We start from the raw sequence: 8,745 nt of genomic DNA, 5'->3' as shown, positions 1-8,745 counted from the left end.
AGAACTATTAGTTTCTCACATGTAGTAATACGTTTCTCTCGTTTAGTATATAAGGACCGAAAGAATTATGAGTCTCAGCGTAATGCATGCGATTTATAGATAAGATAGGTTTATTTGTGCGTATAGGCATTAGTATAATCTTCTTAAACAAACCCACTGTTGCCAGCGAGCAACCTTTTAAGCGTATACACATATATATTAAGTATATTAAGTATATGAAGTCCATGAAATAGTGTACGTTCATGCACTTCTCTCCGTCTTTCTTTTTGCCATGCTCCAGCGTGAAACATAACATCATGTGATCCCCATTTTTCGCATAGTGGTTTAGGAAGATTGCAAGCCGTTCTTAACGAAATGTAGAACATTCTGTTTCTCTTCTTTCAAAGCACTATCATAATTTTTGTTATTCGAATCCATTACAAAATTTAATACAGCAACTTAGAAATACTGTAATTTTTCTATGTAAAAGTCTAAAATTCGTACGATTTATTCCAATCAAAGATATATTACTCTGCATTTCTAAAGTCACTATTAGACTTTTTCTAAGTGAACCTCGATTATCCCTAAATTCGTATACTTTATTTGAATTATGGATACGCGATAAAAGAAATATTAATATCAAAAGTCTCTCTGTGTAGAGTATCTGACCGGGAATCAGTCATACGCGGTGTTCGAATCCCGCCAGAGCTATAAATGATCTTTTTTCTTAGATTGTGTAATATTTATTATCACATAAATGTGTAACATTATTATTACAAACTAAACAGTATATCGAAAAATTTTAACATGTGTAATTGTTATCTCTTTCAGTTGAAAATACAACTATATCGTTGAAACTGAATGTGTTTTGTTTAAAATTTATCTTTTTTTGTAGTAAATCGATCTTCTTCGTTCAGAAATTCTGTTTCGTTGAATATATTCATTTTTTTATTTAAAAAATCAACTATTTGTTTGAAAGTTGAACTTTTGTTAAAACAAATTCGGTTTTGCAAAAATTCGTCTTTTTGGCTTGAAAATGTATACAATTAGTAGGATATAAAAATATTTGGTAGCAAATAAACTTTATTGTTAAAAACTCAAACTTTTGGTTCATAATTTAACTACTTTGGTAGGGAATTCCACTATTTAGTTAAAAGTAAAACTATTCATTGGAAAATTTAGGTGCTTGGTAGAAAATTAACTTTCTTGTTAAAATGTTATAATTTTCTGATTGAAAATTCAATCATTTTTAAGATAATTTGCCTTTCTGTCTTCATAGTTTTAACAAATTTTAGTATAGAAATTTTTAGTATAGAAACTTACACTATTTATTTGAAAATTATTCTTCTTTTGTAATAAACGAATCTTCTTTTTTAACATATCATCTTTTTGGTTGAATAATCAACTATTTGTTTGGATGTGGGACTGTTTTGTTGATAATTTATGTTAATTCATTCATTCATTTATAAATTATAGATGCAGATTGTTAAGGAATCGTATAGGTCTGAAGTTTTTATGCTTTTAAATGGTACACTATACCTCCTGGTGACACGCCAGCGAATTCCACCTTCACAGCTAATAATCGTAGCAAGAGCACTATTAATCTGATTTGGGTTAACTTCTCTTGTATAAAATATAATTAATAGTGTATTAATTGGGCTAGTCACAATGTCAGATCATTTTTTAAGCACAATCGAGTTAAATAATACTGCTCATCTGAATGCAAATAAAATAATGAAGAATAATGAAAAATTTCCTGAAATTTATAAATGGGATGCAGAGGGAGGGGTGGGGGTCATATAGAAATCTTTTTTAAATTTAATTCTAAAGTAATTATTTGATATTACTTAAATAAATTAATATATAAAAAGGCAACATTATACATAACATTTTTACAACAGTGTGCTGTAACATTGACAGAACATAAAAGTCACACTGTTCTGTAAGGCTCTTATACATAACAGTGCTGGAATTCTCTTATTTGACTTATATAGAACATAGTTATAAAGCTGTCACGTCGCTAGAATGTTACACGTGTTACAGAAATGGAATATAAAGGTTACATTGTTCTATAACAATCTTAGACCAGTTTTGTACCGACGGTCGGGCGCAGGAAGGAACCCTATTAAAATTACGTAACAGCTCAAGGGGGGGGGGGGGTACAAACAATTTTTTACAATTCTTTCAATAGAAGGTAGGGGGCCCTTCACTTATGTGCGTAATTTTTGCGTATTCGAAAAACTTTTCTTGTAGATTATCTTCTTAGTTATAGATGTTATTATTTGGTTGAAAATTTAACCATTTTCTTAAAAAGACAGCCTTTTCCTTTACAGAATCAACTGATTTGTTAAAAACTCTTTTAACCTTTTGTTTGAAATTCATATTTTGTTGCTGATAAACGGAAATAATGTGTCCTTACGAAAGTTGTGAACTAGTAGCTAGGTCTCGGATATGAGAAAAATTCATCGGATATTAATAAAGTGACCATACAACCTGTTTTTGGCAGGACTATCCTGTTTTTAGCAGTTTGTCCTGTCGAGGTGAGCGTCCTGTCAAACGTCCGTCTTTTCAGCTATTTGTCCTGTTTGTCCTGCCAATGGTTTTTTTTTAGAAAAACCAGAAATTAGCAGAAAACGAAACGCAGAAAACAGAAAATCATAAGAGTGAAAGAGAGAGTGAATCCATCTCAGTCTCTTTCACTCTTACGATTTTCTGCTACAATCGAACGGCATTCTGAGTTTCTCTGTAGGTTCTCGACCAATCAAATTTGAGGTTTCAACATTGCGAATAGTCGAGAATCCAATGATATTCAACAAACAGCTATATTATTGGCTGAAGATTTAGTGCTTTCTTTCCTATTTGCTTCCCTTCTTTCTGTCAAACCAGGATAATGTCCCTTTTGGGAAATAGAATAACAAAGCAAAGAACGATGATAAACTTGAAGAACGAAGGTAATTTTAACTTGTTTTGTTAAATTTACTAATTTATCGCACTTTGAATCGTTGATAAATGAAGATTCGGTTCCTTCTAACACTGTAATAAATCCTAAATGAAACTTACAAATTTCTGCGATTTTACAAAAGAACATTTCAGTAATATTATCAGTTTCAGTATAGTTAATTAATTTACCATGTGAAAAGTAATATTTCAGTGTAGTCAATTCACGTTTAAGGTTAAGCATTTTCCATGAGTTTGTAACATTGAAGTACCAAAAATTGTGAAATAATCTAAGTCATTAAAATTAAAACAAGATAATATTTTTCACCTTGTATTTAAAGTACATATAAGAGCTTTAAGAGATCATAAGGGATTCTATTATTTCAAGTAAAATATCTTTAATTGCAGCTGGAAAATCACTCTGTACGTTTTTATTTAGTTTAATAGTATTGCAGAGTAAAATTACAGATGGTACGATGGTTTGAAGAACTAATTGGCAATAGATAATAAATCGTCGTGGTTGATTTCCTTCATAAGATATTCACAATTTTACATTAACAATGGCACAGAAACGAAACTGCAAATTTACAGATGATCTTAGCAAGGCGTTCCCCTTCATCAAAAAAAATAAAACCGATTCACAAGTTTTTTGTGAAACCTGCAACAGCGAATTTTCAATTGCCTCCGGAGGGAGATCAGATATCAACAGGCACATTTTGCGAGATAATCATAAGAATCACTTAAAGGATGCGGCAAGCAGCAACCAACTTACAGATTACTTCAGAAAAACTCCATTTGGTTTAAAAGATAAGGATTTAGCAGCGTGTGAGGCGGTGTACCATACACAGTTTTCGATCAATGGATTGCACGATCAGAATAATACAATTAATGTTTGAGAAAAAGTTTGCATGTAGCGTACCAAGACTGAAGCCACTATAAGTAAAAATGTTCGCTCCTCATGCGGCAGAACTACAGAAAAATGATTTAGAGTATACATCTTGTATTTCCATATACTCTGACGCATCTAACCACAAAGACATAAAACTTTTTCTTACGCTTGTACGGTACGTACAAGCATGTCGTATGTATGTACGTGCATGTATGTCGTTTCTCTTCCTGGAGAAACTTCTGAAATAATTACGAATTCTTTGATATATTAACTAAAAACCGACTAAAAGACAAGGTTGTTGCCTATTGCGCTGATAACGCCAACACAAATTTCGGTGGTATGTTGAGAAAGGGCCAAAATAACATATTTTTCAAATTACAAGAACAGTTAGGATACAATATTATAGGTGTTGGTTGTTCAGCACATATTGTGCATAATTCTAGTCAAACAGCAGCAGACTTATTGCCAATCGAAATTGAGCTAATAATTGTGCAAACTCACTCTTCCCTCTACATCTACACTGTTAGAGTAGAAGCACTGAAAGAATTATATAGTGATGTCGAAATAGAATACAAAAAACTATAAGGATTATTTCTTATCTTTGGAAAAATGTCCAAAGTTACTTGAAGATTTGTTTCCTAATGAAACATCCGAAATGTGGTTGTATTTTATTCATAATCAGGCCGCTTTGTTCTGCGATACTGTCACAAGTCTTGAGGGTGAAACAGTAACAATTATGGAAACTTGTCATTTTATTGACGTTTTGAAAAAGAAATTAGAGCAGAGAATTGAAAGCGTTTTCATTCAACTGTCAATCAGACAGCATCTTTCTGTCTTAACTGAAAACGGCCTCATAGACGAAACGTGATTTAAATCACATGTTAAACATTTTTACGCGAATTGTCTAAAATATTTAGAGAATTGGGACAAAAATCTGCAAATTAGTAACCTTTTAAAGCGGGTATCTCTTAATGAAACGATTACTTGGGAAAATGTCTCTCAAACATACCAAGAATTAACATCATTCTTTCGTTGTAACGGAATTGATGAAAACTATCTCTTTGACGATGTCACATACCTAAAAGAATTCGTTGTCCAAGAAAACGTGACACAGTGGATTGAAAATAAAATTTCGATTGACCAAAAGTTGGTTGAAGTATTCCAACATTTTTGAACGAAAAATGTGCCTTTTGCGAATCTAAAAAAATTGTCGAATATAGTTTGTGCCTCCCAAGGAACCAATGCTCCTACGGAGCATGTTTTTTCGGGGGTAAATAAAATCTGGACAACAGAGAAAACTCAATTGTCAGTCGAAACGTTGAAATCGTTACTTTTTGTGAAATACAATTTAACTAGTTCTTGCGAAGATTTTTATAACATTGTTTAAAAAAATGAAGAAATTCTGCGTAAAGTGCATTCTTCAGAAAAATATGTGTAACATATATATTATACATGTAATTACATAGAACATACGTAATATTGGATAATGTGTTTATTGAAAATATAATGTTTCATGAGTATTTATTATATTCAAGCATATTGAATCTGACCTCCCCCCCCCCCCGCTTGACCAGTCAGCGTCCTGTTTTTTAGCATTTCAAATATGCTCACTTGAGATATTGATGTATTTTCCTAATTAATCTGCGAAATTCGAAAAAAAATGACGAACTCGATCTGAAAATTCTAAAACGCTTCATCACTTCTTTTCGTGGATAATTACAAAAATATTGCGAGTGATTGGGATAAAATTCCCAGAGCACTAACGACCTTGGCCGACAAATCTAAGAACTGGTAAGTAGGTTCGCCTACACGTGGCCCGCACACAGGCCTTCCCACACGCGCGGTACGTGCCTTGTTGCGTATGGATGGTTCGAGTTCGTCTGATGACTAGATTGTATGGCCTCTATGGCTGCGCGTGTTTACAAATAGAATTTTTCCTTTTTATCTTTAAGGGCATGTGATACTTAGAAAATTGTCGATTTTACCAGTTTTAGGTTCCCCCGGCTTTTTTTCTATAATAATAAATATTTTGTCTTAAAAATTTGGGAAATGATAGCGAACATGCTAACGGACGTCCCCACACACTTTTCTGTGGGTTAATTCAAAAAAGTTTTAATTTAGCAAAATGAGATTAATTTGCATGGCGCTTAGGAAATATTATCGATTTTTTCAGTGTTAGATTCCCCCGGCTTTTTTCCTAGGATAAGAAATATTTTGCCTTTAAAATCTGGGTTAATGATAGCGAACATGCTAACGGACGTCCCCGGACAATTTTTTTTGTGTTTTTTTATAAAAAAATTGTTGATATTGCTAACAACATGCGTGTATATTTCGAGGTTATGTGTGTTACAATTCACCCGAGCGTTACTTCCAAACTACACCATATTTTTGGCCGAAAACTGTAGACTTACAAATAAACATAAAAATTTTTATTTAGCACAATACATTTTTTTGTTATTAACCCTTAAAAAAAGTGTCCGGGACGTCTGTTATGATATTTTATAGCATCTCCGAATTCAGTTTTAAAAATTTTTCATTTTTGTGCTAAAAAGCCGGGGAAACTGTAAGTATCACATGCCCTTAAGTCTGAAATTTTTAGAAACACTTTTCTGGTAAATGCGAAATGTTTACAATCTTCGAAATTTATCCATACATTTCTCATAGAAATAACGATTCACCGTTTCATTTTTTCATATCGTATCCGAAGTTCGTGACTTTTTTACAGATAAATTTTTTCCGTGTAAATCAACTGAAATCTTTTTTGGATAAAAACTACTTTTTTCTGAAAATTTGTCCTTTTTTGTTTAAAAGGTCATCTTTTTCAGTATCAATATTGCATGTTTTTTGGTAAAAATGCAATTGTTTTGTTTAAAATTCAACTATTTTCTACCTTATTTATTTTTTGTTTAAAATTCCTATTTTTTGTTGAAAAGTCAATTGAAATCTTTTCAGTTGAAAATTGAACTCGTTTTTGAAAATTGGTCTTTTTAATTTTTTAACTTTTAATTTTTCTTAGACAAAAATATAACTGTTTGTGTAAAAATTGAACAATCTTGTTAAAAAGTCATACATTTTTCTTAAACATTCGTCTATGTAGCACAGCATTAACTTATTATTTATCATTCTTATTTTAGGGTTGAAAAGTAAACTGGAATCTTCTTTGAATACAAATTTAACTATTTCTTAAGGGCATGTGACAAAGCTAAATACCTATATTACCGACCACACTTTTTCAGTTCACTGAATGTTTTTTTGAACCTAAGAACTTTTTTTGTGAATAAAATATCGAGCTGATACTTTGGGAAATGTATTAGAGTACAATAAGGTACGTTTAGGTACTGCATTTTGGTAGGAACTTCACTGAAAATTATTTCATCTTTTTTTTGAGCCTCAACATTTTTTGAACGTTCGAACTTTTTTTATACATAAAATATCGGTCTCAAACTTGGAGAAATGCAAGAGCCGAAAGAAAACTACGTTTATGTACAAAGCTTAATAATAAAAGATGGAAAAAAATATATTTTAACAATCTACTTAAAAAAAAATTTAACCTTTTTTTTGAAAATTTGTCTTTTTTCAATTCATCCGCTAATAGCAGAAATTATACCTTTTCGGATAAAAATGCAACTATTTGGTTGTAAATTCAACAACTGGGTTGAAAAGCCACATTTTTTGGTTGAGAATTCTTCCGTTTTGTTGAAAACTGAACTAATTCATAGAGTATTTACTTTTTGTTTAAATTTAATATTTTGGTACAAATTTCATCTTTCTTGGATAAAAATAAAAATGCAGCTATTTGGTAGAGAATTAAACTATTTTGTTAAAAATTCCACCTTTTTGATTGAAAGAAAATCGTCTTTTTGGATTGAAAATTCAATTTTTTTCTTAGGAGCTTATTTTTGGTTAATAAATTCGAATTTGATCTTGAAAAGTCAACTGAAATCTTTTTTGTAAGGAAATTCAACCCTTTTTCCAAATTTATCTTTTTGATTTGAACATTCATCTGGTTAAGTAGAAATATCCTTTTTTTATGAAAATGCAACTTTTTGGTTAAAAATTATTATTTTTTGCTTGAGTATTCAACTATTTTGTTTGAAAGATTTGGTTGAATCACTTTGCTAGGAAACCTTTTTTTCTTGAAGATTTATATTTTTAGTTTAAAATACATATCTTGGGTTAAAAATTTAACGTTAAAAATGTATTTGTTTGATTGAAAGCTTATGGCTTTGTTTGAAAATGTAACTGTTTAATCAAAAAGCCTTTTTTCGGTTAAAAATTAATTTTTAAACTGAAAATGTAACGTCCATTTTTTTAAGATTCATCATTTTTAGTTGAATATTCTCCTGTTTTAGTAAAAAAATAATAATTTTCTTGTTTGGAAATTTCATATTTCGTAGGTAAAAATGCATCAGTTTCGTGGAAAATTAATTTTTTTCTGAAAAGTCATATTTTGGTTTAGGAATTCCATTTTTGTAGAGAAAATTCGTCTTTTAGTTTAAAGGTTCAACAATTTAAATAAACATTTATTTATTTCATCAGTGAAAAATCTTTATTGGTTGAAAATTGGTGATTTTGGTTTTAAAATTGTATCCTTTTTTGTATAAATTTCATCTTTTTTATTTAAATATAAACTATGATACTTTTTCCTTGGGAATTTATCTTTTTAAGTAGAAAATTCAACTATTATGTTCAAAATTTAATTGTTCTACGACACCGTTACAAAAAGTGTTTACTCTGTAACCTTGTTCCTAAATTGTTCTGAAAATATTTATTCACATATCGCGCATCGCGATATTCCAGAATTGTCACAGGACGCTCACAGAAAAAATTTACATGGTACCCTACCGAAAGAAATCTCTGAGTCTTCTTTAGCGAAATAGCTTGGCCCATTTGAGTCTATAAACAAAGTCGATTTGAAACAAAATAGTCTCGGAGATAGT

General features: G+C 30.7%; 1 protein-coding gene across 5 annotated transcripts in view; it reads right to left on the bottom strand.

Annotated features, from left to right (window-relative positions):
* Positions 1 to 8,745, bottom strand: part of LOC117173178 (glutathione hydrolase 1 proenzyme-like) — a 138,535-nt gene that overhangs the window by 110,166 nt on the left and 19,624 nt on the right. The window contains exon 1 of one of the 5 annotated variants that reach the window (XM_033361599.1): positions 3,836 to 3,857. The exons of 3 other annotated variants lie outside the window; for them this stretch is intronic. The gene's annotated coding sequence lies outside the window, so the exon portion shown is untranslated. One more of the 5 variants, XM_033361598.1, reaches the window with a different exon arrangement.

This window comes from Belonocnema kinseyi, chromosome 5, assembly GCF_010883055.1.
Source record: "Belonocnema kinseyi isolate 2016_QV_RU_SX_M_011 chromosome 5, B_treatae_v1, whole genome shotgun sequence".
Lineage (NCBI taxonomy): Eukaryota > Metazoa > Arthropoda > Insecta > Hymenoptera > Cynipidae > Belonocnema > Belonocnema kinseyi.
The sequence above is the reverse complement of the archived record's forward strand: the minus strand, read 5'-3'. Positions and strand labels throughout refer to the sequence as shown.